General features: G+C 38.2%; 1 protein-coding gene across 2 annotated transcripts in view; it reads left to right on the top strand.

Annotated features, from left to right (window-relative positions):
- Positions 1-27,828, top strand: part of LOC128878756 (synaptogenesis protein syg-2-like) — a 261,777-nt gene that overhangs the window by 46,374 nt on the left and 187,575 nt on the right. The window lies entirely within an intron of this gene.

Below are 27,828 nucleotides of genomic sequence, written 5' to 3'. Positions count from 1 at the left end.
GTACCGCGGACAATGTATTTCAGGCGACCCTGGATGTGGAAATCCGATAGATTAACTGACATTCAGCAAACCCTCACAATGCACGTATGCCGGCCATTTCTTGATTAGAATAACTTGTCACCGTGTCAAATACGGTGACTTACGCGAGCAGATATCAAGCTTAAAGAATACATTAATTTCTACTTATGTTTTATAGTAATATAAAGTGTAACATAAATGTGATATTCATCTAAAGCGGTCAAACTAATAATAATTTTCCCTATGCTTATAAAATTAATTAGAAAATCAAGAAGTCACATTTAAAGTCTATCACCTGTTATTTAAAGGATATTCTCGCAATTTTTGATGTTGTACAAAATTCCGATGTTTTATCCAAATTAAAATCAAGCTGTTTTGGTTATGTTTCTTTTTTACCAAATCCATCTCTGAAACATGTATGCTTCGTGTTACAGGACACCCTATATAAGGGCGTGTCCGAGCGAAGGACGCGAGCGCTTTCACGCAACAGCCTGAATAATTTCTATTCTTTCTTTAATTACCATTAGGGTAGTTGAGTTCATTGATCGTCTAATCCCGTACAGTTCCTGGTGCTATAGTCATCGCCGCTAAGTATCGTAAGCTATGTTCGCATGAACAAAAAAATTATTTTCCGACGCAATTCAGCGCGCTATGAAAACTGTCCAAAATAGAAATTCAAGACCACTCGATTCTTACAGTGAACAAGTGTCATTTCCTAACTTTTTACATGTGTTAGGCAGGTTCTCGGTTTGGTACCTTTTAGTCTATTTTCATAAATCCAGTACTCGCGTTGGGCGAGACGGGAACGTTGCTCCCACCCTTAATTTTAGGTAGCAGCTTGCAATCCTATACGTCTCGTTTGAAGTTCGGTGTTCTCGTGTGTTTACGATACGTCGATCGCTATTGCGAGCCAAGGAGGAACTCTCGGGTTCTCAAAGTCCTAATTAGGATGTTGGAGTTTCCTGGTTCGAAACTGTACACCGGTGTATATTAAAACTAAGATGGTTGCAAGCGTATAGAATACTTATCTCTTATAAAACGGAGACGACGTTCCTCCTACGAACGCAGATTATATCGCAACAAAGAGCACGTGTGTGTCCTTAGTGTAGACGGGTCAATTGTGATCCAGAGAATTACCTGCTTTCTGTATTATATGAGTTATTTTTATTACGAACCGCCTCAGGAACATTGGTGAATATGTTTATTCTTCTCTTGAATTACGATTGTTACGAGAGAAACAAAATAAAATTTTCAAGTTTATACTTGAAAAATAAACTTGTCGTATGTATCTGTTTTATTTATCTAGTTATATTTATTATACATGTATCGATCAATGATAGAATAATTTTTATTTACATGTTTCGAATAATATAGCGATGTTGAAACCTTTTAGACCTACGATAAAAAATGAAAATGCTTCATTTTGTTGTTTAAAAAATCCAAATAAAAATTATTTTATCATTACTCGATGTATGTACAACAAACATCATCGAGCAGATCTTCCATTAAGTAAATTGTTCTTGAACTAAATAATCGATAAATAGAGCTGTGATTTTGACACGTCCAAGGTGGCTTGCTCCCTTAAACGGTTATTTCGCGAAAGAATTCACGCGTCGTTTGAAGTCACCGGAAACATGTCAGCCGTCAGCTCGAACTGTTGCTCCGGAGCGTGTAGCGTTATATCGTTCCGAAAACCGATGAACGCTTCATCACCCCGTAGCGTTTCATAAATATCGTTATTGGTGTGCAGTAATTCGAATGTCGTACGCAGGAGCCGTACGTTTCCTCTCTGTACAGCCATTTCCGTTGCAGCGTTAGGTCCTGCTTCTCTCGCCCCTTTTTTCCCATTCGCTCGTTTGCTCCTCCAATCTTTCCCCGTCCTACGCGGTTACCCTCACTCATCTCTTTTGCCTTATTCCGTACCCTCGGCCCTTCCGTCGCTCTTTCCTCGTGCTTCCGCCCTTTTCACCGTTTTCTTTCCGCTATTTTTACGAGCTTCGAAAATTGCTCCGATCCACCCAGTGCGCGCGCGCGCGCGCTCATTTTTCGAGGACGGTCGAGCGAAACAACCTTCGAAATACGACTACTTCTGCGCGGCTCTTCCTCTTCCGACGGATTTGTCGATGTAAGTAGTGGAGATGTTGGAACATAGATACCAGTTTCACCGTAAATATCTCGGAACCGAGCACTTTAGCTATCGTACCGTTTAAGGGGTTACATGCAGTTCGACACGAAAGGAAAGTCTCGATTCTACGTGGAAAAAAATGATCGGTTATAGCCTAGTCGTTACTTTTACGATTAACGTTGTTTTCGATATAACTTTGTCAAAATATTTTGCAAGCTCGAACAAGAAGAATTATCCACAAAATTCTACCTTTTGGTCTAAAATAAAAGAGTACGTACCGTCTTAACAACGAATTTCTTAATAACATAAAGAAAATTTTGTTCGGTTGTTCAAGATTGTTGAAGATACAGCCGAAGTAATTAGAGAAAAGGTTACTATCGTTCTCCGTGCATAGCGAATCCATCGTTAAGGACAACCAATCACGCTTGTTCTGGTAAAATCGAGGCTTCCCTCGCGTGTCCAACCGCACCTAACCCCGTAAACGCTACGATAACTGAAGTGCTCGTTGTAAAGATATTTATGCTGATAGTGGTATCCAGTTTTTAACATCTCCATTACTTGCATCGACAAATCTGTCGGACGAGGAAGCGCCGCGCCGCGAGGTAGTCGTTTTTCGAAGCTGGTTTCGTTCGATCGTCCTCGAAAAATGAGTGCGCGCACCCCGAGAGAACTGAGCAAAGAACACGGAAGGGCCGAGGATCCTCCATTATTTTTTTTTTTTTGTTTTCACTTCGTCTTACTATTCCTACCGGAACTCTCTACACACATCCAATTAGCACCGTTTAGACTTCCGAAGTCTCGCGGAAAAGAAAAACTTTCATGAAATGTTTATAATTGTAGCAATTACAGTCGCGAGAGGAAAAATTGTCGCGCCGTGTATGTCTTCGTTCGGTTAGCGATGAGAAATTAAAAATGGTTATTCTAGTCTTTTTTATGTCCTTAGTTCTACTATTTTAATTTCTTTGTTTTTTTTTTTTTTATACTAGAACTATCAAGAAAGTCAATTTGATCCTTGTTGAAACTCTTTTAAAATAATTAATTGTAAATCGATTCATTCAAAGTAAATTCTTTAACTGGAAATCGATTCTGAAATTCTTCCACGTGGTCTCGATTCGATGGCCAAGAGCCTATAAAATTATGGACACGCCACACAATGGCAAAGGTGTCGCAGCTCCTATCGTAAACTTCACGTGTACTGTACGTGTTCGACATAGATTATTTTTTGCATAGCTTAGAAGTCGTTCGATAAGCTGCGCTCATGGTTTTCCGTTGAGCAAGAAGGAGGAGGCACAAACGGCCACTGCTGCGGACAGAGCAGACATCGGTGTCGGTTATAAATTCAGCGGAGGTGACCGGTCGCAAGAAAATCCGCGAGGAAGAGAACCGTGCCCGCAATACCGAAAGAGGATGAACGAAAGCGAAATCTGCTCGTAATGGCGAGCTGGTTATCGGTGGTGCGAATTTAGTTCCGTCGCGGTCGTATATAACATCTCCAACCAGGACAAATAGTTCTCTGCACTGGTCATTGGGAAAGCTGCGTTACTCCTTTCCAACTTTTTATGGGATCGTATGTATATCTATATTAGGCTGAGACTGAAGTGACTATGCGAACTGTTTTGTTTTAAAAAGGAATGGTTAAATGTCTCGTACGTCCGCGAGTTTTTCTAAACAAATGGTATCCTGCTGTGGATAAAAATCTACAAGGTTCTATTTAAGAAAATTAATTTGTTCGTTACATCCATCACTTTACTAAAGAATAAAATTATCGACACCATTTCTCATTTTTTTTTTTTAAACATTTAAAATATAAATAAACATAAAATAACAACTGAAAAATTGTCGTTTCAGCTCGGTACTTCCTTCAGCATCTAGCTAAAAATATTCTTAATGCATACAAAACAAACAATCTAAAAGAATACGTGAATATTTACGGTCTAAACTAGAATATCCTCTTATTTTCCTAGGTGCAAGATTAAATAGGAGTGCTTGAAATTATTTACTCACCGGTTGTGATATAAATCCTGGGACGAAAACGTGAAAGATCCAACAGTGCCTGACTCTGCGTTGAATCGGACCACTGGTTTCCGCGTATGCATTTGAAGCTTTTCTCTCACTTGGACAAGCAGGCTAAATGTACATTTGTACCCTGAGTTTTGCGTTAAAGCTATGAATTTAACTTCCATTTCGTCTTGCTACTTTTTGTACATGTTGCATCAACGTTGCTTTTGGTTCAAATGAAACTACATGTAATCTGTCTCTAAAAAGCGCACGCGAACGAGAAAAAACTTACTTTTGGTAGTCAGTTGGTAATACGAAAACTCACCGCTTAGAGGGTTTACGAATTTCAAGTTTAATGAACGATTACAGGGTCTTGGATTGGTACATTCTCAAGTTTATCAAGGTCTCTGAAACAATAAGGTTTAAAATTATAATAAATCCCGTACTGTCTGTAATTGTAACGTATCTCGCTATTATGTATAAAAGAAAATTGTTTGAACGCGAATTACAGGCAACTGAACGAAAACATGTATGAAAGAATAACTTTATGTATCCCTTCGACTGTGGACATGCCATGGCGCAAACAGAAATGGATACAAACGACCAGGACGTTAACAGTTTTCAAATACATAGATCCGTACTTGAGGTATTAAAATTTCAGTTACCATTATTCCTACAAGCCTGACCATTTCGTTCCTTCCTGTGCCAATCCTCTTAAATCGTGCCCAGGTATAACCGAGTTCCGCCGTATACCTAAATTATCCATAGATGCTACAAAGCTCTCCCTTGACAAAGCTCACGTCGTATCGCAAGCAGACCGGAGCGCAAAGTAACGATAAACGCACGCGTGTTAAAATTCGATATCCCGTTCCATAATATTTTTCTCGACAGCCGTCTATCCTCCAGATGTTGATGTATTTCTCCTTTAACAAGATGGTTCGAACCCCCGCGTTCCGGTGGCTTACCGGTTCTCTGTTTGCTTCCTGCATCGAGGATAACTTCCTGTACGTATATGATCTTCCTCCGATAACTGGGGACGGTGAAAGCGCGATGCAACAGAGCAGAAGGGGGAGGCGGTGGATGCATACCAAGAATGCAGCTCAGTGTACACAGATTCGTGCGGAAAACCACGAGAACGGGTGAAAGCTTTCGGAGTGGAACGCGACGTTTAATGTCAAAGACGGAGTCTCCGCTTTCTCCGGCGGATCCGTCCTCTTTTCTAATGTACGGGACGTTCACGGCGGCACCGGGCACAATAAAAGCTCCAGGATTCCTGAGCTTTCGAGAGATTAGATAAATTTCAATATGGAATATCGCGGATATCTCGAATCGTTGCTCGACAGTCTATTATCATACGAAAACCAAGTTTTTCCGAAAATTTTCGAAAAATTACCGTGTCTAACACTCGTCGGCACGTCTCAAGGAATTTGGACGCTTCGACACCGAACATACCGGACCCAGTCAAGAGACAATTTTCGAATTCTTCCGTGGAATCCTTAAGGTTTGAAAATATTTATTGTAACGCCGAGCTTGTCGTTGACTCTTTCCACGTGATACAGAACGATGGTAATAACTACATATATTAAAGGGAGCCCGAGATTCCGCCTAATTGACGGCAACGTCGGGTCTGGATTAGGGAAGAAATGTTTCGATGGAAACATTTGTTATTCATTCAGGAAGTTTGGATGCTTCGCCCAAAGCGAGTCAGAGAGTAGGAAACTTCGTGTGTCAATAGGCACGTGCATTATTCACACAGTGAAATGAGGGTGCTTCGCCCTGGGAAAGCGAGTTCGATGCTTAGCTTTGCTTACTATGTGCGGGATCGTACGTAGCCCCGCTTTCGAATAGCTGAGTTACCGTTTGAAGCGCGCTTGCTTTGTGGTCACAGTTGAACACCTACAAAGATCCCGCAAATATTTAATAAGTCCAATTGTTGTTCGTTTACAACTTGCGCGTGGGACGATGTTAACGATCGTTTATGCGATGGGCACGACTCGTTCGATGTTACAGAAGTTGCTCGAGTGGTTGAAAAGGATGGAATTTCTGTAACCCTTTCGAGGGAAAGGTATACGTCGCGATTAATGACATTACAGAGAATATAATCACACATTTGTCGTAATTTACGATACTAAACGCGTTTTCTATGTAATCGAATAAAATTTACTAATTTTCGACGATAATATTATAGAAAAGATGTTCGGTTTCATGCAACTGAACAGTAACGAGTACACTTTTCCTCGCACATCGATGAATTGGATCGTTTGTGCGCAATGTATATTTCAGTCGCCCTTATAGATTTAAATGTACGGTAGAACGCGGTTCGGTAATAATTTGTGCATTTATTCGGTAACTGGTTGCTCGGTTTTCGCTAATTTATCAAAGTATTTTAATATAAATACATTTCATTTCTCTAGTTCCTCTCTTAAAATGACCGCGTTGGTCATTTCATGGAATGGATACTCTTCCATTATTTTTACGGACAAATAAGAGGAACATGAGAAAAATACTGTAAAATAACAATAACGATAGAAATGAGAAGAAAATACATCTACAAAAATAAAATCCGAAATTCCATACGGAATATGCTCGACCGATATTGTATTTCTACATATTCACGCAACAATGGTTCATGAACACTCCGGTGTCGAGATGTACGGTCTATGAGATTAAAAAAAAAAACATATTTTCTAAAAAAAAGTTTCATACATTTTTTTAAACTTCTTGTAGTTTTAAAGTACACGCATTTATAGTTAGGTATCCCAGTATAAGAAATACTTGTTTCGAAGTCACGACAAATTATTTGAATTATTAATTATTATAGCGGTATTTTGTCTATCGATTTTGTACGTTCATATACACGAAATAATCGCTCCTCCCGGAGGTGCACTCGATGAATAACTTGATACTCGCGATACATATCGATAAGCCTCCTCGCCGATTTTAATCCTCATATTCATCATAATATGCAGTAATGAGGTATCGTTATAATGGAAGCTTCACGTGGCTACGTCTGCAACTATTTCGATGATTTGTATACCACTTGAAAGCCTTTTCTGTGCTACCTTCTATACACCGGAGTTGTAACTTCTATTATCGTGGACGGCTGTTAGAAAATAATTTATATTATTATAACTGAACTACAGATATTTATTTATTTATGGCGACTGGAAATATAAGATAACTTTTTAAACACTTGAAATAATTTTTACAATCATGGTATCGGAATGTTGGATAAAATAATTACACATTTTTTACTGTTGTTACATTTTCTGGATGAGATCGATTCCAGATATACAACATATTTAGATTTCAGCATGATTGAAATGGTGATATACAATAACGTGTTCTCCATCGGATAACGAATATCGTGGCGGACTAATTACATGTATGGCTACTTGATCTAAGTTCCCTCGATGATTTTTTGCGAGGTTACACGATATCAATAGCGCACATGCGACACGGTTAGAAACACACTGAATATTTTCAAGTTTGTAAAACGATCATTCATGCGACGTATGTGTGCTTGGCAATGTAGGTCATCTTGAACGCATTCTGTAATTACTTGTAATTACAGTAAATTGTGTTCCCATTGAAACTTTAGCAGATCCCCGAAACAAAGACTGTATCTTTGAATTGATAGTTTAATGATAGTTTCCATCCCTCGAACGCGGATATCAATCTGCCGATAAGAAAAATATGTACGCGTTTAATATTTATCAGTACTTTGTCTGTATTCCAAGCTTCGTCAAACTCGAACATCCGTATTTGGATGATATTCCTCGTAAATATCTTTGTTCATTTCTCACGATCCTCCTCTTCCTACCTGTTTTACTATGCATCTCGCAAACACTTCTGCTCAAGAATATTCACTGATATTTCAATGGTGTCCATCTATACGTCCATCCCTTCGAACTTCTCTTGCAGGGGGAATTAAGAACCTATTTAAATGCATAAGAATGGTTTCATAAATCAAATAGATTTTTACCTCCGGCGCATGCACTCCAACTGTCGAATCTAAATTTTCCAGTATACTTTACTGAAAGTATTAAGCGTAAGAATTAATTCTGCCCCCCTTTTAAGGTAAACTTACCATTTATTTAAAGAGAACAACTGTACAACTTTTAATAACTTCTTAGTCTCGAGAGAGGGTACACATCTTGGAAGAAACAAATTACGAAGATTGGTATTTTCACTGAATGTAATGAATATAAAAGCAGAATTAATTTTTACACCTAATATTATTGTATTATATAAGATGTCAAAACAATGCAGTACTATTTCGTTTAATTCGTGTTCGTTTGAATGATGTTACGTGTAACTCGGTAGTAGAGTCCCAGAATCGATACCTCGAGAAATAAATATCGTCGTCGTATCGGTTGGAAAAGGCTTTCCTACTTGTGCGATTGCAGCAAACGGTGGAATGAACAACCGACTGTGTCAATGTTGTCAACAAAACACGAGGAGAGACAGGACTATAGAAAAAGGCGAAAAGAGATGTTCTGCTACAGTAAATGATCGGTTTTTGAAGTAATCCTGTTTACAAAATAGACGTCTGGCTTCGGCAAAGCTAAAAGGCGAATGGAAGAAAGCTTCGAGTGTGTGGTATCCAGTTGAACCGTAAGGAATAGGCTAGTTGGAATAGGATCGAACGCCAGAAGGCTTAGGAAAAAGCCACTTCTAACAAAGGAAATGAAAGAAGTTCACTTACATTTGGATTGAGAGCATGCTGACTAGACCGAAGCACCGTGAAAGAAGGTAATCTTTTCGGAGAAATAGAAATTCAACCTTCGCCAGGAACCTATGTTCAAACAATTTTCTTCGATGGTTCTTTCGAATTTTTTAAGTATGAGGATAACACTGTGACAGGAATATCGATGTACGCAGGAAACTGTATTTTGAGAATTTCTGACTTGTTATTTAATAAATTCCTCGATCAAAACAGATGGTTCGTGCACTCTGTATCGAGCTCGTCACTGTTACCACCGCATCGTTTTCCATTTTTCACTCGAATGTATCAGTTGAACCGCGACTTGAAATCGTGCCAGGCCACAGATTTAGAGGATTTCTCGTCACCTACTTTTGTGTAGAGCAATGACACGTAGCTTCCTATTGTGTTCCGCGTCCTGCGAAACGCCTCTCCACAAAATTCACATCGTTCCTCTAGATTTTTCACCGTATCTATTACATTCTGTTTCTATCTATATCTGTACGTCTATTTATATCAATGAATACATAATAGAATTGCTAGCGTAGATTACGCTTCGACTTGTCTGACCAATCAGGTACACATTCTACTTACGAGACACAGGCAAGACCTGTTCTACTTGTCTGATCAGTGTCGTTCTTGATTCTAATTTTCTACCCACGATTAATCTTCAGCAATTATTAAAATATTGAAAATTTCACGAATAAACATAGATATCAACTATTGTCTGAATTTTTTTTTGCAACGCATTACATTGGTAGAAACTATCACAATTTTTCCAATAATTAATATTTTGCAAAGGAAGTTCTGATAAAAAGAATAAACTTTTTTATATAATAATTTACACTTTTTAACATGCCGTTATCAGTGGTTCTCAAATATTTGTACTCCAGTAATTCTTAATGACAAACCTAGATAAGCTTGCATCAGAAAGATTAACAGGTGAATCTTATTTTAACATTTCGTGTGATCAATTGAACGAACTTTTGGAAGAGGTCCCACTTTATGTTTTACGGTGCATGTGGTTTATGCAAGGCGGTGCACTGGCGCGTTTCAGGCGAGTGGCCAGTCAGTTCTTGAACGAACGATTTCCTAACAAATGGATAGGTCGTACAGGACCTATTGCCTGGCCTCTCGTGTCCCTGACTTAAATCTACTGGAATTTTATTTCTGGTGCCGTTCGGAAACAATTCTTTCTTCGACACCTATTGCCAGTGTTAAAACACTTCATCGATGTACCAGCGGAACCTGGAATTTTTGAAAGGTTTATCGATCAATGAAAGATGTACCAAAGTAGACAGAAAAAATAACTCGCGGCATATTTTTTAAATAATCATATTTTTCATCGCATTTATTCAAACAGTATGTACAGGTTTATTTAATGCAAAGAAATTACAAAATATTTCTTAATCTGTCCTCAACATAACTAACGATAAAGAAAGAAAGAGCGCACGCTATGCGTATTTTTGCAATGAAAAGTTGCAACCATGCGATATATTTACAGATGTAATTTAACAGTCTTTATAATTGAACGTGCACCCGAAAGAGATCGGAGTATACCATGTTTAATGAGAAAACTAAATCAAAGGCTGTGCAAAAGAATGAAAATAGAAAATGATGCGGTTCTGTGGTAAAATAAGTGGATTGGGATTTCGTGCAACTGGGGTTCCTGGTAGAGTGGGTAATCCACATTTTTTACAGGTGAAAGCGGGCACAGAGGAATTACGAACATAAATGAAACTTCTCTCCAAGCGAAGTAACAATAACTAGACCTGCAACAATACTTGGAGTAAATCAATATCAGATTACGCTCTTTTCGAAACTAGATAATTTGTAAGGAATAAACAGAAAATGAAGCAGGTTAAAATTAGAGAATATAACTCCTCTAATAATAAAGTTAATTATTGTTGCTGGAAATATCTGAATTACGAATAACTCTAACTGCACTTTTTTAGACGCACAAGATTAAAGGAAATTGATAATGGTTCAATATAATTTCCAAATTACGTTTCCAGCTTAAATTATTAGCTGCAATTTGTTCTACTTACGAAGTGGACGAGGATCTATAGAATTATTGTAATTCATTCTAACGAGAAATTTAATTCCTTTATCCTTTCGTTCAGGTTTCATCGTATTACCATTTTTAATGAAATGCAGTACTTTTGTCAAACGTTTTTGACCAAATATATTCTCTAGTCGATTATGAAACATTAATAAGGCAAATAAATCAGGAAACCATTCGAAACGAATAATAAGTATTAATGGAAAACCTGTGGTACGAAGAACGACGAATAATTTCTTTGTGGCGAAGAAATTGACAAGCTATATCGTACCTTGAAGTTACAAATATTTCGTTGATTTTTCGCAATCGGGTAAGAGTCAGCGTGTCTCCGCTTCATAATGCCGTATCACTTTAAATGCTGTCGATATTTTTTCGCCTGGACCGTAAGATATTTTCTTGATAATTTCATAGAGAAGAGGTCGAGTTGGAATATGAAAATCAATACCTCCTTGATGCTTTCAGCGAAGGACAGCCAAGTTTGGCAAGTGACATTGTGACAGGAGTTAGTCGCAGCCGCGGAAAATGTTAGTATCTCTGTTGAAGTCTCGGAGAGTTGTGGCAGAGTAAGTGGCTTTCGTTCCAGACACCGCCGTGGATGGAGTCCGTGAATTGCAGTCGACCTTAATAACGTAGCAAGGGAAACACAATTATGAATTATAATAAAGAAACTCGATTCGAGCGGAGAGGAAAATTTATACCGTTAAATTTCTAAAGGACACTGTACCAAAGTGGTTACATATATATAAATATATATACATATTGATAAACTCCTCATACGGTTTATTAAAATCTTTACACTTCCAAACACTCTTTTCACAGCTTTGCTTAATTCTTAAAATTTATGTATCCTCTATTTATTTATAACCAATATGTCTTTCCGTGGATAAATTTTGTATACAGTCCCCCTGAAGTGTAGAACAGAATTGAATATAAATTTCACTCTGTCAGAGCAGTAAATCCACGATTTACGGATAATCATTCGCGGTCGTAAAAAATTTGAAACGTTTAATAAATGTGGAACCAAGCCGCGATGCAGTTTAACGTGAAATATTAAGAGAAATTCTAATAACGGTAACAAATTTGATCATTGGAAAGCAGATAATACGTGTTCGGAAATCGATTCGCCGGAATGCTGGAATTGTCCCTATCTCGGATTTTTACTTCATTTTACGTACAAATCTATCGTATAAGTCTCGAGGAAGCCCCGGCACGCTCGAAACGACGGTAACTGGGAAAGAATAACGTTGGATGTCGTTGAATCGATCGTTGACTCGGCATTTTTACGCAAACTCTCACAGACAAGGGAAGAAGGAGCGGCAAAAGGTATCGCACCTGAGGTACGCGACAACTGGATGCAGTGCATCGGTATATTCCTCCGTTTTCCTCGGAGAAGGTTGCCAATTTACCTGGACGTGACATGCAAACCTCTTGAAAGCTGACGATCGATATTGTTGCATCGCAACCGTAGGGTCACACACACACACACACACACACACACACACACACACACACACACACAACGGATATTACTGCCCTCCTTAGGTTAATTGTCCCAACTAACTAATTTTTTAATATTCCAGAAAACCGAGGTTCTGTAATTGAAAAGTTTATTTCTAGAACATCTTAAATCTATGAAGCTAAAGAGATCAGCATTTTCTGATAAACACTTTATACATACAAGTAGTCTCGTATGAAGCTTTATAATTATTCAAAAACTAACGAAGACGAGCTCTAGTTTTCCTATAGTTAAAAGGGTCATCTTTTAGTGTGCAACAAATATTTAGAGGCGTGAAAATTTATTACTCGATACTCATTTTGGACATTTGTTTTTAAATGCTTATGCATCGCAAACATTTCATTCTATTCGGACCAAGCGACACTTATGCACGATTCACCGTAAATTAATTTTTCACTTTTCTAGAAATTTCGCCCCGATGATCCTCTCGACCTATGTTATTAAAATTTACAATTTACAAATTGTTATAACAATGACGTTATCGTCCCAGGTATTTTTGTATTTCAAAGTGAAATAGTTGATTTGTCACGCGATAAAATTTCATTTTTCACACAGCAAATATTTTAACATTTTACGTTAACGTAAATTGGATTTACAAATAATTTCAATGCGTTTGAAACTTGCGTACATGTTGCGTATATTGAAAGTAAATATTGGTTTTGTTCGATACGCGATGAAGATATGGAAGCAAAAGATATTGGATGTCTTTTTTTCTGAATTATTGAAATATTAAGCAACTCATGTTTTAAGGTTCATTTATAAAACTGGATGTATTAAGTTACACAGGCTTTCTACGATCTGATTAACAATCTACACTCATTAATCACTATAATGCAATTCATGGAATTCAATTTTCCTAAGAGATACAGTAAAAAGAGAACATGTGAAATTTACTTTTCCTCGCGTTTAACTCGCCAGAAGCATTCCATTGGAATAATTTCATTTAAATACAAGTGTGATATGTACGCTGCGCGTAACACCTGTGGCTCTGTTCCACAATGAGGTAGAACTTTTTTAAAACAGGAAAGCAAAAATCAGTTATTTTTCAAGTTTCGTTGCAACTTTCGTCTAACACTAATTTAACGCCGAGATGATTTATAAGGCAAGAAAATTGAGATATGAATTATTTGGTAAGGTATCGACAGCTTTTCTCTTCGTTTCTATGTTTTTATAATATGCCAACCTTTGTGTTCATCGCTTACAAAATATAGTTTTGCTTATCGTATCCAATAGTGACTTTTTCTTATTTAAAATGTTTGTCCTGATTTTCTATTTAAAAATCCATCTCGTTCTGGAACATATTCATGTTGACAATCACGAGACTAAAATTAAATTAAATTTCTGCGATGTTTCCGTTTGTATTTTACTCTTTGAAGAAAATATTTGTAGTTTCATCAATCCATCGAATTTAAAAATAAATTGCCATGCTGACGAGAACCTAAAGGATGCACGAACTCTAAATTAAAGAGTGCTCCTGTCCGTTATTGGTCAATTTAGCAAACTTGTCCGTGGATATATGGAAGCATGCATACTCGCGGGTAACAGCAATTTTGAACCGGACGGAGCTCATGTTATTCTTCATGGTATAAAATAGCATATGCAATCACGCAAGTGTTGCAAGACTTTATACATATGACAGAACTTTACAATAACGACATATTACATGAATATTTCATTCGAGCTAGTCCAATCAATGCATAAATACAGTTGGCCAAAGGAAAATTTAAATACTCTTTTCATATGTATAGGAGCGAACCTTTGCCGTCGTAGGGAGAAATCAATCATTGAATAAATCATTGAAAACGAAAAACAACAGTCGTTTTCGATGAGGATAACCGGTAACTTCTTATCAAATTTTGTTGAGTAGCGGAGATGTGCCATTCTCGGTTCCCTCGGGATTCTTACTATTAACAGCATAGACAAACAGGCAAAAACTCCTGATGTAATTAAGATAGTACTGTATCGTTAATGAAGTTTTTCAGGACTTTGAACTTCAGCAGAATGGCTCCGGTTAGAATAGATGAAAATAGCTTTGTGATTTTCTTCTGAATGAAACTTTAACGTGGCGAAGATTAATGCGGTGTGAGCCGATGCGAGGGAAGTAAGATGCTTAAGCTTTATCTCGTAGCTTGGTGTTTGAACAAAACCGTTTGCGTAACGAATCTCCGATGAACGAGAATAAGAAAGAAATACGAAGGAGGGGAGGAAATTGTTAAATGCGAGGGCAAATGCTGTGATTGCAAAATTTCTGTAAGGGCTGTATGATGATTGAATGAAATACATGAATTATATACCTCTGTTAATAAGATTCAATATTTATATTCGGTATACACCTCGATTTCTTTATCTATACTTTATCTTTATCTTTTCTCGCCCCGTATTTACAGTCACCTTCTCGCGGCACCGTACATACTATATACCCGTATACACGGGAATGTTTTCATCAAGTAATGGGTCATTTCGAAACTATTCTTGCGAACGCCACCCTTTATTTTTCCCATGGCATCCGAGTTCTTCCCTCCTTAGTCACCCTCTACTTCTTACCATCATCTCGTTCGTTGAACCGGGGATAATGCCTTCGGTAATTCCCGTTTGTTGCAGCCGGAGCTACGTCTACGAGAGATTGATTCGCTTTGAGCAATGGGTTTCCACGGCGATATTAATCGCCGCGTAAAATTCAGGTGGCGCGATTAAACTTGAGATCTCGTGAAATTGAAAAGATACGGAAACGAGACGGCAGAAGGAATGAATTGTTACATGCAGCGGCGCGGGATGACCTTAATGTGTTTTTAAGCTTTCCCGTAACACTTGCGAACTGGTCATTTATCACCGGTGTCGGTCTTTCGGGCTTGTACATACTTAACGCGTTATCTGATTGCGATGTCGAAATAAGAAGAAAAAGGGAGGAAAAAAGAGCACACGCCCGGTTGAATGCGCGGCAACGTGAAATTCTGAAAAGCGATGGTTACGTTGCGAGAAAATTAAAGGATTTTATAGAAAGTGCGGATTAATTACGTTGGAATGAATTCCACTTTGGCACTTTTAAAACAGGAATTTTTATGTCATGTGTTAATCTAGACTGATGTTAGCTCCACATATTGCTCCGAATTCTATTGTGCGCATTCTATTTATATGTATATCGAAAGTCCTTTAATTACAATTTTGAACAGAAAGTTCTACGTTACATATTAATCTAGATTTCAGCAGACAGTGAAATGAAAAACTCTACGAATTGTGCTACACTTCACCCAACAAAATTTTAACGATGCTTCAAGAGAGTCAAGCAAAAATTTTCAGCGTAACAAATCTATTTTTCGATCATTTATTATAAAAAGCAAGACAAATATTTGTACTCTCGAATTAAGTTAGGTGTACGTTCAAAATATTTAACGCGTTACGAATAATTACCGAAATGCCGTTTCTATTACTAGTCCGCAGAATTAGTTGTTAATGCTGTCTGAAATGTGGAGAAATTACTGCTGCATTGACGAACCGCAATGTAGAAATGGAACATAGTATGAATACAATTTCATTTTAATTACTACAGCCAGGATACAGTTAGCCACGATTATACGCACTAGAATAGAATGATCCTCCACTCGCAGGCTGCAGGATCATTGTATTTATATAGGCGCGCGGAAATTGGTATATTAAAACGTATCCGGAGTACTGACACAAGCGGATAAACGAGTTCTTAATGAAATTCCCGTGAAACAACTAGTTCCAAATAACATCTGTGCATGCACGAGTACAGTTTTCAGCCATATTTCTGTTCACATTCTCTCGGAGCATTTTTTACAAACAATTTCGGTTTGCTGAATATACAATTACAGTAATATACAATTTTGATGTTCCAAAATTGATAACTAGACTTTTTTTTGTGTGAATAAAATGACAAAGAAGAGATGGTAACGAAAAGAATATTAAATATACAATGTTTTCAAAATACTTTACATAGTAAAAGTTTCAATTCTATAAACGACATTTCATATACACCAACGTAATGAATGCGAAACCTATGAAGGTGGAATTTTTCATTAAGTATACACGAAATCCTGGACCCAGGCTTGGTCGATAGATGTACTGATACATCGCCAGGTTTCTGTGTGTACAGGGTAAGGTCGTCTGTCAACGATCCTTGCTAGATACTCTCTGCTTGCTTTTTTGGCGGTTTCGTCCCTTTTTATGCAGGTCAGCGAAAGTACCGCCTACCAATCAAGGGCGTTGATTACCTTCGTTGGTGCCTTCGCTCCGCCAACATTCTTCTACACATGTATTTCCTTTATCGCATCCACCACAGTCTACGCTTAATCTATATCCTGTAAATTCGGTAATAATCCAACTAACTGCATCGTCATTCTTTCTTAGTAGCAAAAATATTTGCCAATATTCCAATTATTATTGTGTTTCAATGATTCTGTTATATCAGTCTAAATTTTCCATAATTGATTTAGAACTTCCGACTTCGATGTCTTCCTCTGTTAATGTAACAAGGTAACGATGGTCTTGAATGAGAAGTTCAAGTAAGCCTCAAAGGAATATTATTGTAAGAGATTTAAGGACAGCTCCGATGTCTGACTCGTGACAAAACATCGTAAGAACAACGAAAAATAACGAGTAACAATGATCAATAAAGAAAACTCGATACGAAAGGGGACTACTCGCGAGGAGTGGAATTCGATAAGAAACGATATCTTGCGATCAATTATGACCTGCTCCTTGATAAGAAGAGTATCTATCAACAAGTAACTGGCCCTTCTTCATTCTTCTTAAGGGTTCTTATTACTTCCCTTGTTAAAATTTTATGCTATAATGTTAACGTTGAACAGCTTTGATAATGTTAACGGGCTGATTGTGACCATTATTTATAACAAACTTCCAGAAACGTAAATTTTTGCTCAGAAATTACTTACAGTTTTTCCCTTCATAAATTAATTATTTGTCAGATAACAATTGTTTACGCTTTTTTTTACGACGGATAAATGCTCAAATGATTTTATATAAAGACACTACCTTTACCTCGGTCATTGACATCGGAATAAAATCAATACTTCTCGTCGTGTAAGTTGTCGTACGAAAGTCATTAGATCATCGAACACCGCGCGGTATTCGAAGCTCGCGCGAGTCCCTGATGAGCTCGGTAACCTCTGAACGGTGGGAAGTTTCGCGACAACCGAACTCTCAAAGGGAGATTTGAGACTTGAAATCTCGTTCAACGTACGTAATAGCACGAATCCAGCTTCCCTCGTAGCGAAATAATAGCCCACTCTAAAATCAAGATCGTGTTTCTATCAACGGCTCAACATGCCGGGGGTAAGAAACGGAAATGCGAGACACGGCAGACCTTAAACACGGCACGAAACTAACATTCCGATCCCAAAGCTGCCGTCGCATTTACCACCAGATACCATCGGAAGGAATTGGAATTAATGTTGATTCGAACGTGCACATGGCACGATGAAAATCTCGCTCCTTGTATCTTGACTAAGTCGATTGAGCAGTTCCTCGCGGTACCACCGATAAATCTTTGAAAATTCATCACCCCCGAGTCTAGCCACGTTTCTCTCTCTCTCTCTCTCTCTCTCTCTCTCTCTCTCTCTCTCTCTGTATTCGAAGATTTATGCAACCTTAGAATTCGTCATAACCATTACATCATAAAAATTTATCAGCCATAATTGCGTCTTTAACGGGGCACCAAATTCCTTCACGAGTTAGCACGAGTCCTCCTCGCTAATTTGCTCTATAAAGAGCATCTAGTATGAGTTGTGCACAGGTTATATAAAAGATAGAAGGGGATGTGGGAACGCATGGATATGATAGATTGAAATAATTATTTTTATAAATGACTGTTTTACACATTTGTATTAAATGTTGGCACCCAAGGGTGAAACGCTTTAAATTTGCCTAGCAGTAAATGGGTTGAACAAACTTTGACGATAATTTAAGTTAAGTCACCTACGACTGTCGGTAGTTGACGAGTTCATTTTAAAAATGAAAAAAATCGATAAATATTACAATAAATATTTTGTTGGAGATGAGCCATAAATAAGTCTCGCGCGGGGTACCATAATCTCCTGAGTTGCTTCAACGAATATTTTCTGGTAACTGTAAAATGTTCCATTACCTGTGGCAATTCTTTTCCTTTTTTGAAACATTTTTATTTGTATTTTGCCTTTATTTGAATGGCAACTGGAAGTAATCCTGCCCTGAACGCGCGACACTTTCGCCCCTTCGTACACGCCAACGTTACGATACAGTGACATAACCTTGTTACGAGCTAGGGTTGAGCAACTGCGAAGTCGAGGGTTGTTGTAGGATTTTAGGGGTTTGCTGGTAGCGGACGACTCCGATGCTTGGTTACTACCAGTAGCCGCAAGAAATTAGTGCGCGTGGACGAACTGGTACCTGATTAACACCGGCAGCCGCCAGGAAATTCGTTGTCGTGGACGAACCCATACCTGGTAACGGTGAAAGCCACTGGGAGGTTTCTTGTCCCAGACGAACGAGCGTCTGATTATCATCGAAGCCACTAGGCGTTATCAGCGAGACCTCGTAACTTTTATTAACGTGATACAGAATACCTTTTCTCAAACTGTCGCGTCATTAGCCCCACCACTCGACTCTATCATCTGTCCATATCCTCAAACCTTTCTTTGCACGGTTATTCGAAAATCCTGTAAGATAAAAATACACTGAGAACTGTGAAAGTTCTGACATGCAATTTTATTGAGCGATGAAACTGAAATTACATGAGTCGTATGTAGAAATTAGTAGTACAAGCAAAAAAAAATCTGTTAAGCCAAAATTAAGAATAGAAGACTCAACATTAATACAGACTGCACACAGATATGCAGTTGTAACCAATCAGAAGCCACGGTAGCCTTGACAGTACGAAAGCAGCGTTCACATGTGCATAGATCATGATACTTTTACCTCTAACAACTGAATCGGGACAGCGACAGTCAACAAATGAATAATAATGGCTACAGATGTAACGATTTGTCATAGGACGAGTTGATATATGGGCTTCAACGATAGACAGATTTCTAGGGAGATGGATTGTTTTAGCGAACGATACACCAATCAGCCAATTACGAGATGATGCGTCTCGAATGTCTCTGAAATACACCTCCACCTCCACCAGTGGAACTTATCCTTGCCCGCGAAACAACTCGTTGGACATGTCTCCTGTATCGGAGGAAATGGACCACGACGACTATTCCATTCTGAAACATCTTAACCTTGTACGAACCGAATAGTTTTTCTCTGCAGACAACGTGCAAGGCATTTACTTTGATATCGGTTATCAGAAGATTACGGATTTTATGCATTTACATGCACTTATGCAAAATGAAATAATAATATTATTATATTAATTATTGAATATATTCAACGTGTACGATGTACATTTTTTGCACGTCTTTTATATTACTGTGCGACATAAATGTATAAAATCTGAAATACTTAGATATAATGCATAAACTTCTACAGTTTAATGATCAGCATCAATGTTTTCCTATACTTATAATGTCCTCCAAGAGAGAACATGAAAGTGCAGAAGGTCGATTAAATCGATCCCTCTCGTATTCTTATCCAGCTTCGTCATATTTCACTCCGTCAGACTTGCCAATTATCTCGTAAAACAATCTTCGTATCGTCCATGAAAGATTGCCTCCCGGAATGTTTATTGAAAGCGGCAAATGAACGATCAGGGCCGACCCGGTCGAAGGGACCAGTTTCGAGCGGGCGCGTGACGCCATTTAGTACGCGGCGCAATCTGATCCCGCGCTGGTCAAGGTAGAAACAATTTCCAGGTATCTGGGTCGGTGATTTTCGTGGCCATCGAGATTTCACGTGGAACCTTTCAACACCACCGGTTATTTATCCCCTGTAAATTGATAATTAGAGCTCGTTCCGTTCGCCAGAAAATTGATTTCGCTTTTGTATTCGACCGCGCGGACACGCGGATTCCGCGACCCATCGCTCGTTCTTCTGCTTTTTACGGTTCGCTTTATTTCCACCGTCCCCGACAAAGCCACTCGATTGGTCGAGTCTGCCAGTCACGGATCAATGGCGATTTAATTAAAGATTATAGCTCGACGAAAATTAAGATTAATCGCGCCCGGCTACGGAAGAGAAGAATGAGAAGGGGGTGGGATCGGGGGTGTTGGGGGTCGAAAAGGGGAGCGGGACGGTAAAGTCGAGCGGTTTGCCCGTCGACCTCGCGGCCAATGGCCTTAATTATTCGATGGAGACAGATAGGAGGAACGAAGTCGAAAGACAGAGGCAGCGGTCGATTCAAAGCGACAAAAATCTGTACAGGCGGGAGAGGGGCGGATGTAGGAGCGCCGAGGACGTAACGAGAAACGCAAATACGCGAAAGGTGAAAGGAACAGCGAAAGGGTTGCAAAGGGGAAGTAATAGCGAGTGAAAGGAAGGGGCTGAAATCAAAAGGGAGAAATCGTCGGAAATATTTAGCGCGAAGGGAATATTAAGGCGGTGGAAGAGAAGGGAAGATATTTAGGAGAGCGGAACAGCGAATGCGAAGAGAGACGAAAATCTGATAGTAAGTAAAAGAACGCGTGGACCCGGTGAAAGAACGAGGGAGACAGAGCTATGATGCAGCGCGAGGAGAAAGAACGCCGAAAGGGGTGGTGTCGTGGTCGACGACGTTGCACTCCGTCGAGACTCATGACATCTGGAAAACGAGGTCGAGGACGAGCTCGAGGAAGAACTTAGCACACTTCGGCTACCCGAGATATGTACATGTATATATATCTACGTGGAATAAAAGTGTACCGCTGCTCTGCGAGTAAAACCGTCTGGACCACGCCAGAACTTTTAATATTCACCCGCGATGAATGTTGCACGCTCGCGGAAAGAGGATGTAACGAAGACAACGAAAGTGTTAATGTGCTTCAATTACCATACGTGTGATACGTCTAACGAGATAAAACACACAATTTCGCTGTTACTTATGAGCTCGGTAATTATTACCGGTTTGAGAAGGGGATACCTTTTACCCTGTCTTGAATCGAAGGGAAAGTTTTTCGCTCTTGACGTAAGTTATGGTACCCGATAAGTAAAATTTTGTTCAAAACTGGAAGTTGCAACATACTGCAGAACAAAGAAAACGAAAAACATTTAATCCTTCTTGATCTACGTCCTGCGATGAAATTACATGATTTTCTATTTAATATTATATTGTTAACAGAACATTTTCTCACACGTGTTGAATACTTGTATCGTGCTCGCTACTCAGTTTATGATCGTACCATTGGAGCATTTTCAAAGCGTATTCCGCCTGCTTGCTTAATCTACTGCGTGTAAGAAGTATTGCATTTAATTTCATTACGACTGACTTTTAGGTGACGTTGAAACGTTTTTACGTTTCACGTAACAAATTAGTTTTCATATCCTTATTCTCTGAGAATTGTTCTTAAAAATACAAACTAAAAATATAATAACGACGGATAAAGGAGAAAATAACGCGAAAGTAAATACCCGCCAACTGAAAATATGTATGAGATTGGATTTACATATACACGGACGATAAGTAAACGAATCGGTTTAAAATAAAATGCGAAACAGTATGAAATTAAAATGGAATTATTCTCCCTTTCCTTTCTTGTTTATTTGTGAAAACCAAATCATTATTGTACTATGCGGTGTGAAGCGTAAAATAATACAATATTACCTGAAACGTTATAAGCTCCGAATTTAATATAGATTAAATATTGAAGCCGAGTAAACACGTCTGATAAATCGAGTCAGTTCGATAGGAACTTATGAATATTGTATGATAATTAAAACTTAATTTCGTACATTGAAATGTATATCATTTTCAAGAATACCTTTCCCAAAATATCCACTGTCCTTAATTTATGTATCGTACATTTTATTATTAATATTATTTCTTGTTGGATAATACATAATTCGAATAAAGTTAATTCAATCGTATGAACTTTTTATGCACGTGTTAATTTCGATGCAAAATTTTTAATTTCTTTTTGTACAGCCTTTGTTCAGTAGGTATCGAAATGGAGATATTCTTCATAATTTATTATACATTTTATAAATTCATCACTTCTTGCACGCCTAGTTTTACCAATATACGATTCTTACGAAAAAAAAAAGAATTGTTGAATATAGCTATCCTCCTTTGCTCCCTTAAAAGAGTATATATAAATAAATATAAATTAGCGTAGAACGCCAGAGTTTCTGTTATTCGATATATGTATAGTAAATCCCAACAAACAGATCTTCTATCGTGTCACTAATTGTTTCAAAATAAAAAAAAATTGTTTCTCTCATCCAAGGTGACTTCCACCCTTAAGTTGCATAACGAGTAAGTACTCCAGTGGCCAATATTCGATTCCGATTCGACTATTACCCGGAAGCTCCGGTTGCTTCCAAGTTGAGGCTGACTGTCGGGAAGCCCCCGAGTGCTCTCAAAACTACGACTGATTGATAACTGACTTTCGAAAGCCTGATTGCTTCTGGAGTTTCAAAGGAGCGCTGAATGACAACTAACTGACTCGCCGAGTTTTCTGAAGGCGTCGTGACCGATGCCATTCTATTGCGCCGTTAGCGTGCCTTTCCTGAGAAAGAGGTGCAATACTGGCTGTCCTATGCCTGCCGGTGGATAGAACTTTGGCAACGATGCGAAATTTCCTCCAGGCTTCGAATTCTCTTTGGCGCATCGTTCCCGATTACCGTCGACTAATTTCCATTTAGCGCTTTGGAAACTCGTGGGTTTTGGGACAAGTCTCCTGCTACCGAGTGCGGCTGGGATGAACATTGTAAACCTTAACCAACGAACTGTCATTTCTCCTTTTATAATAACAATTTTAATTTTGTGTTTACTGTGTTCCATTTCTTTCAGCTTAAAGACAATTTTATTACATGGTTGTATCTTGTCAGCGAAGTTCTGAGCGAGTCGGTTTTATAACAGATATTCAAACAGGTTTGTATATATTTTGATATATGTAGATAAAGTTTTCGAAAATAAATCGTCCAGTTATTAATATTCCTTATAGGGCTGACAATAGTTCGGTCCAAATAGATTACTATTTTTGTAGTAACACTTATCGATCCGTAAATTCTGGACGCTATTCCGGAGTTATTGACTTCTGGAACTATAGATAGCGGGTAATGTGATCGTGGTCTATTATGATATCGAACTTCTCAGGTTCGTCTGAAGTGCAGCTTTTGGGTTTCGCATACATTATTTTACGAAAATATTCGTGTATGACAACGGTGGTTTACATTTCGATTCGATTTTGCATATTCGTCCAACGATCCTAACGATAATTTAGAGTAGGTATTTGGAAATCGACCTGTTATGTCTGTTATCATTGAAATAATTGAACTTTTGGCGGAGTTAAACTAAGTTTTTGTTTCACTCGTGCGAGATTGTTGTTCAAGATTCTGTGGAAACGTAATAATTCATAAAATATTTTATCATTTATTAAATACATCATTTGTTAAAAAATTTTCTTTCAGATGCGTATTTAGTAACATTCGGTAGTATTAAATATTATAATATTAAAGTTTCGAGTAGAAACACAAGGGACATTTTCTCCCACATAATTACGAGTCTGCGAAGTACATTCTCCAACTGATTATATTTTGGGTGGTACACTTCATAAAGAAGGGATTTTATTCGCTGCTTAAATATTGATTAGTTTGAACGTTGCTTTACAATTACATATACACATTTATATTGTGCGCGATACCATCGGCATTCAAAGAGTAATCAGCCGAATAAAGCTTGAAACATAATTATGAATGAAATCCTGCTGCGGACGTTCGCAGTTGAGCTTGTCTGCTGACATTTAATCAACAAATTCAATCTTGTGTTGTTATATAATTGCACTTCATTAGCACAGCTTACCGTTTATATTAAGCATAACAATGCCAGTATTTATCCTTTGCTACCCTTGTAAGTGGCACGAGGTAAGAATAATCAAACTGTACTATTTCCTAGTAAATTAACTCGAACTAAACGGCACCGGTTCGAAATTGATGATCGACCAACTGACTGAGACTGAAATTGAGATCGAGCTAAGACCGAACTGCAATGCTCCATTGGAGTTTAAGGATTTTGGCGTATGAGAGCGATAGCGTGGCCGGATCTACGAAAGTGTTTTCGGTACGTGAATCAGACAATAAATCGGGTTGCGCAGGATGTAGGTGACTCGATGGCTGGATGATATACAGGAGGCAATCGGTTCTCACCGTTTCAGAGAAATAATGCCGCAAAAATATATTACAAAATTATTTTTATATTAATGCATTGTATTATATAATATATACCAATATCAAATAACATCGTAACTTATATTAACGACGTACTTCAATAGGATCTCAGGAACTTCGTGTCGAATGGTCATTAACGTGCGTATGAAAACCGGAAGGTGGAACTGCTGCTTTAAAGCCTTGATTGCGTGTCGAGGGTAGTAATCCCCCCAAAGCCATGCGATTACGAAAAAAAATTCGAAATCGGCGTGCGCAGGCTTTCCTTAGAAAGGAGACTAGACCGAATTAAGCAATCATTTAGTCATTCTGATCGGTCGTCGATTAAAGTTTTGTTCTTGGACACCTCTTCCTCTCACCTTCTTTAATTCTCGAGTTATTATAATTTTCCTTTGTTATATATCCATTTACATATACATATATTAATATAAATTATACTGTATCGTAAATCCAGCTAGTATAATCTCGTGGAAGCTACTATAATTTTCGTGGAATACCAAAGATTAGGTCAATTAAATACATAAAAAGTTTGTTCTGCTAGCAATGAACTACAATCGCATTTCGATCAGCGATTTAGAAATGTAACGCATAAAGTTGGTATCAATAGAAAAGTTTGATATACGCAGTTGGTACACACGCTACGTAGTTTTCTATTGTTTCGATACTCCGTTGTGTAGATGAGGCTCGAAATGGACAGCGAAAAGTTAAAAATTCGTGCTTTTACACCGGTGGAGTTTAAACGTGACAAACGAAACGGCAAATGCAGCGAAACGTATTTCTGATGTTCGTATCAAGAATTTATTACTACCACGATTCCATCTTTGGTAAGCAAATTGTATTTGATTTAAACCTCCTTTCGCTGATGTAAAAATACTGGTACAGTCTTAATTTTAATTCTAAAACTCATAATATTATCGAATTAATGTCTAGATATTATAGTAACGTCAAAATTAATCAATGTTTCTCTTTCTAAATTCATTTTATCGTCGTACATAAGTTACAAATCAAACGAATAAAAAGTCTGAAGTGTTCAAATAGTAAAGTAACTCGCTGCAGTTATATTTTTCGAGGTATTGTTAATAATTCGAGAAAATCAGCCCTGTCGCCCTGACAGGAAAACGTGCGGTCGTCTTGTCCCCTGTTAATCCCTTGTCAGAGGCGCTTCTTCAGGCTTTGCAGTAACAGTAAGCAGCTGAGCCATAAGATCGAAGAACGGTACAGTAGGTTTCAAATGCGCGTGTAAGCTATTTAATGATCAATCCGTAACAATGTTCACAACGAGGCGACAAGTTAGTCGGCTTTCCCTCGCGTTTCGAGCCTAGTTTTATTCTGTTTCATGGAAAGTGGTGGAAATCGACTCGCGTGCGCCGGGCTGCCACGGCTTCCCCAAAGAACATTGACGGCCGGCAAAGCCAACTGTAATGGGAAACGCAGCTTTAGTTCGATGCCGTTTAATTTATCGCGTGAGCATACAATGAAAGTTGCATTGTTGACTCCGCGTGATTTTACATTCAACCGTACTTGGATTCGGAGCCGAATGCTATCGTGGTAAATACGCTTTCGTTCAAAAGTTTTCGAGAGCACCCTTCGGTTTTCAGGATAAATGAACCCTTTTTAATGGAGTAGATTGCTGGAAATATTTTTATTACATGTCAATTAACCATTGATTAAGAGGATAGTTGTTTTTGGTCGGAGAATAGATTTTTGTTTTTATATCTTTGCTTGTTATGTGAGTTGGGCCACGATCGTCGTTGAAAATGAAGATTATATCGTTAATTAAAACTGTATTAACTTTGAATTGACTGATCAAACGAAGAGACGAAAACTACTTCTAGATTAAATTTTGAGTAGATGAAAGTTGATTTCATTTCAGTACAAATTAAAAATCATGGTAAAATTGTCGTCGCAAGTTTTACTACGGTTCTTTTTTAATTCAAGATCCGCAGAACTAAAATAGTCGTTTTATATTAAAAGTTCGTAAAAGTGGAAAAAGTATTCTTACGATAGTTAATTACATAATGACGCTTCCACTTGACTAACCACGTCATCCGAATTTCAAACACAGTGGTATCGTTAATATATCGATTTAGCTAACATGCATAATTGATATCGTGGCGATAACCGTAGCAGTTTATTACGCAGCTCAATTAACACGATCGTTCGATAAAGTGGAGTATAAAATTCGAAACGCAGGAATACAGTTATTGTATTATTGGCAGATTGCAAAATTCCACGATGATTTAATAACGATCGCCAGGATGTGTATTTTTATACGTTGAATTTATTAGCGACATGTTTATACTTGTTCGATGGAAAGTAATTACTTTCTTTAAATGGAATTAGTTTTCTTAAAAATATTCGAAGGAGTTTTTAATTTATCGTTACAGGGCGATACTTAGGTACATTTTTTATAATCTTCACACTATTTAATATTTAATATAAGATATAAGAATACAGTTTTTACTGGAATTAAATTGTACACACGATGCATTACGAATTTCATGCATCATTCGTCGCAATTGGAGAATTCCAATGTAGTCACAGCCAATATTACCAAGTCAGACATCGTATATATTGTAAACTAGAGGGCTTTTGTACCGGAACGGGCAAGCACCGGTGAAATATTCTTCAGTTCGGAATGTACCTAGAAAGTTTCATTAAAATCGGTGCGTCGCACTCCATGTGGTCTCATTGTCAGAGTCTGTGAGGCAGGCATTTGAACCCCCAGTTGTTCGCTTCGGCGAACTCTGGGAACTCTTGCCACTCGAGCTACCAGTGCCTCTCGCTACGCGCCTAAAATCTGCAACGTTACCGCAGTATGTTCGTGCTACTTTTACTTATATCTCCTCTCTTCTGTGTCTCAAACCCTTCCTTCGTTTGCGTGTATATGCGGTAATCCCTGCGATCCTGTGCTCCAGCTTAATCGAAAAACTTTGCTACTCGATGCCCAAGTCAACAGTAGAACGAATCGAAATAAAATGATAGTTGCAGATAAAGTCAGGTCGGTGTGCTTGCGAGTAATAACGATCCCGTGCATGCCTGCGCGAAATGGGCATAGACGCGCTTTTATTTCCGTAGAATTAATTTTTAGTTAAGGGATAGGACAAAATTTAGGTCGCAATATCTACTTTTACACGCGTCCACGT

This window comes from Hylaeus volcanicus, chromosome 1 (genome assembly GCF_026283585.1).
Source record: "Hylaeus volcanicus isolate JK05 chromosome 1, UHH_iyHylVolc1.0_haploid, whole genome shotgun sequence".
In the NCBI taxonomy this organism is placed as follows: domain Eukaryota; kingdom Metazoa; phylum Arthropoda; class Insecta; order Hymenoptera; family Colletidae; genus Hylaeus; species Hylaeus volcanicus.
The sequence above is the reverse complement of the archived record's forward strand: the minus strand, read 5'-3'. Positions and strand labels throughout refer to the sequence as shown.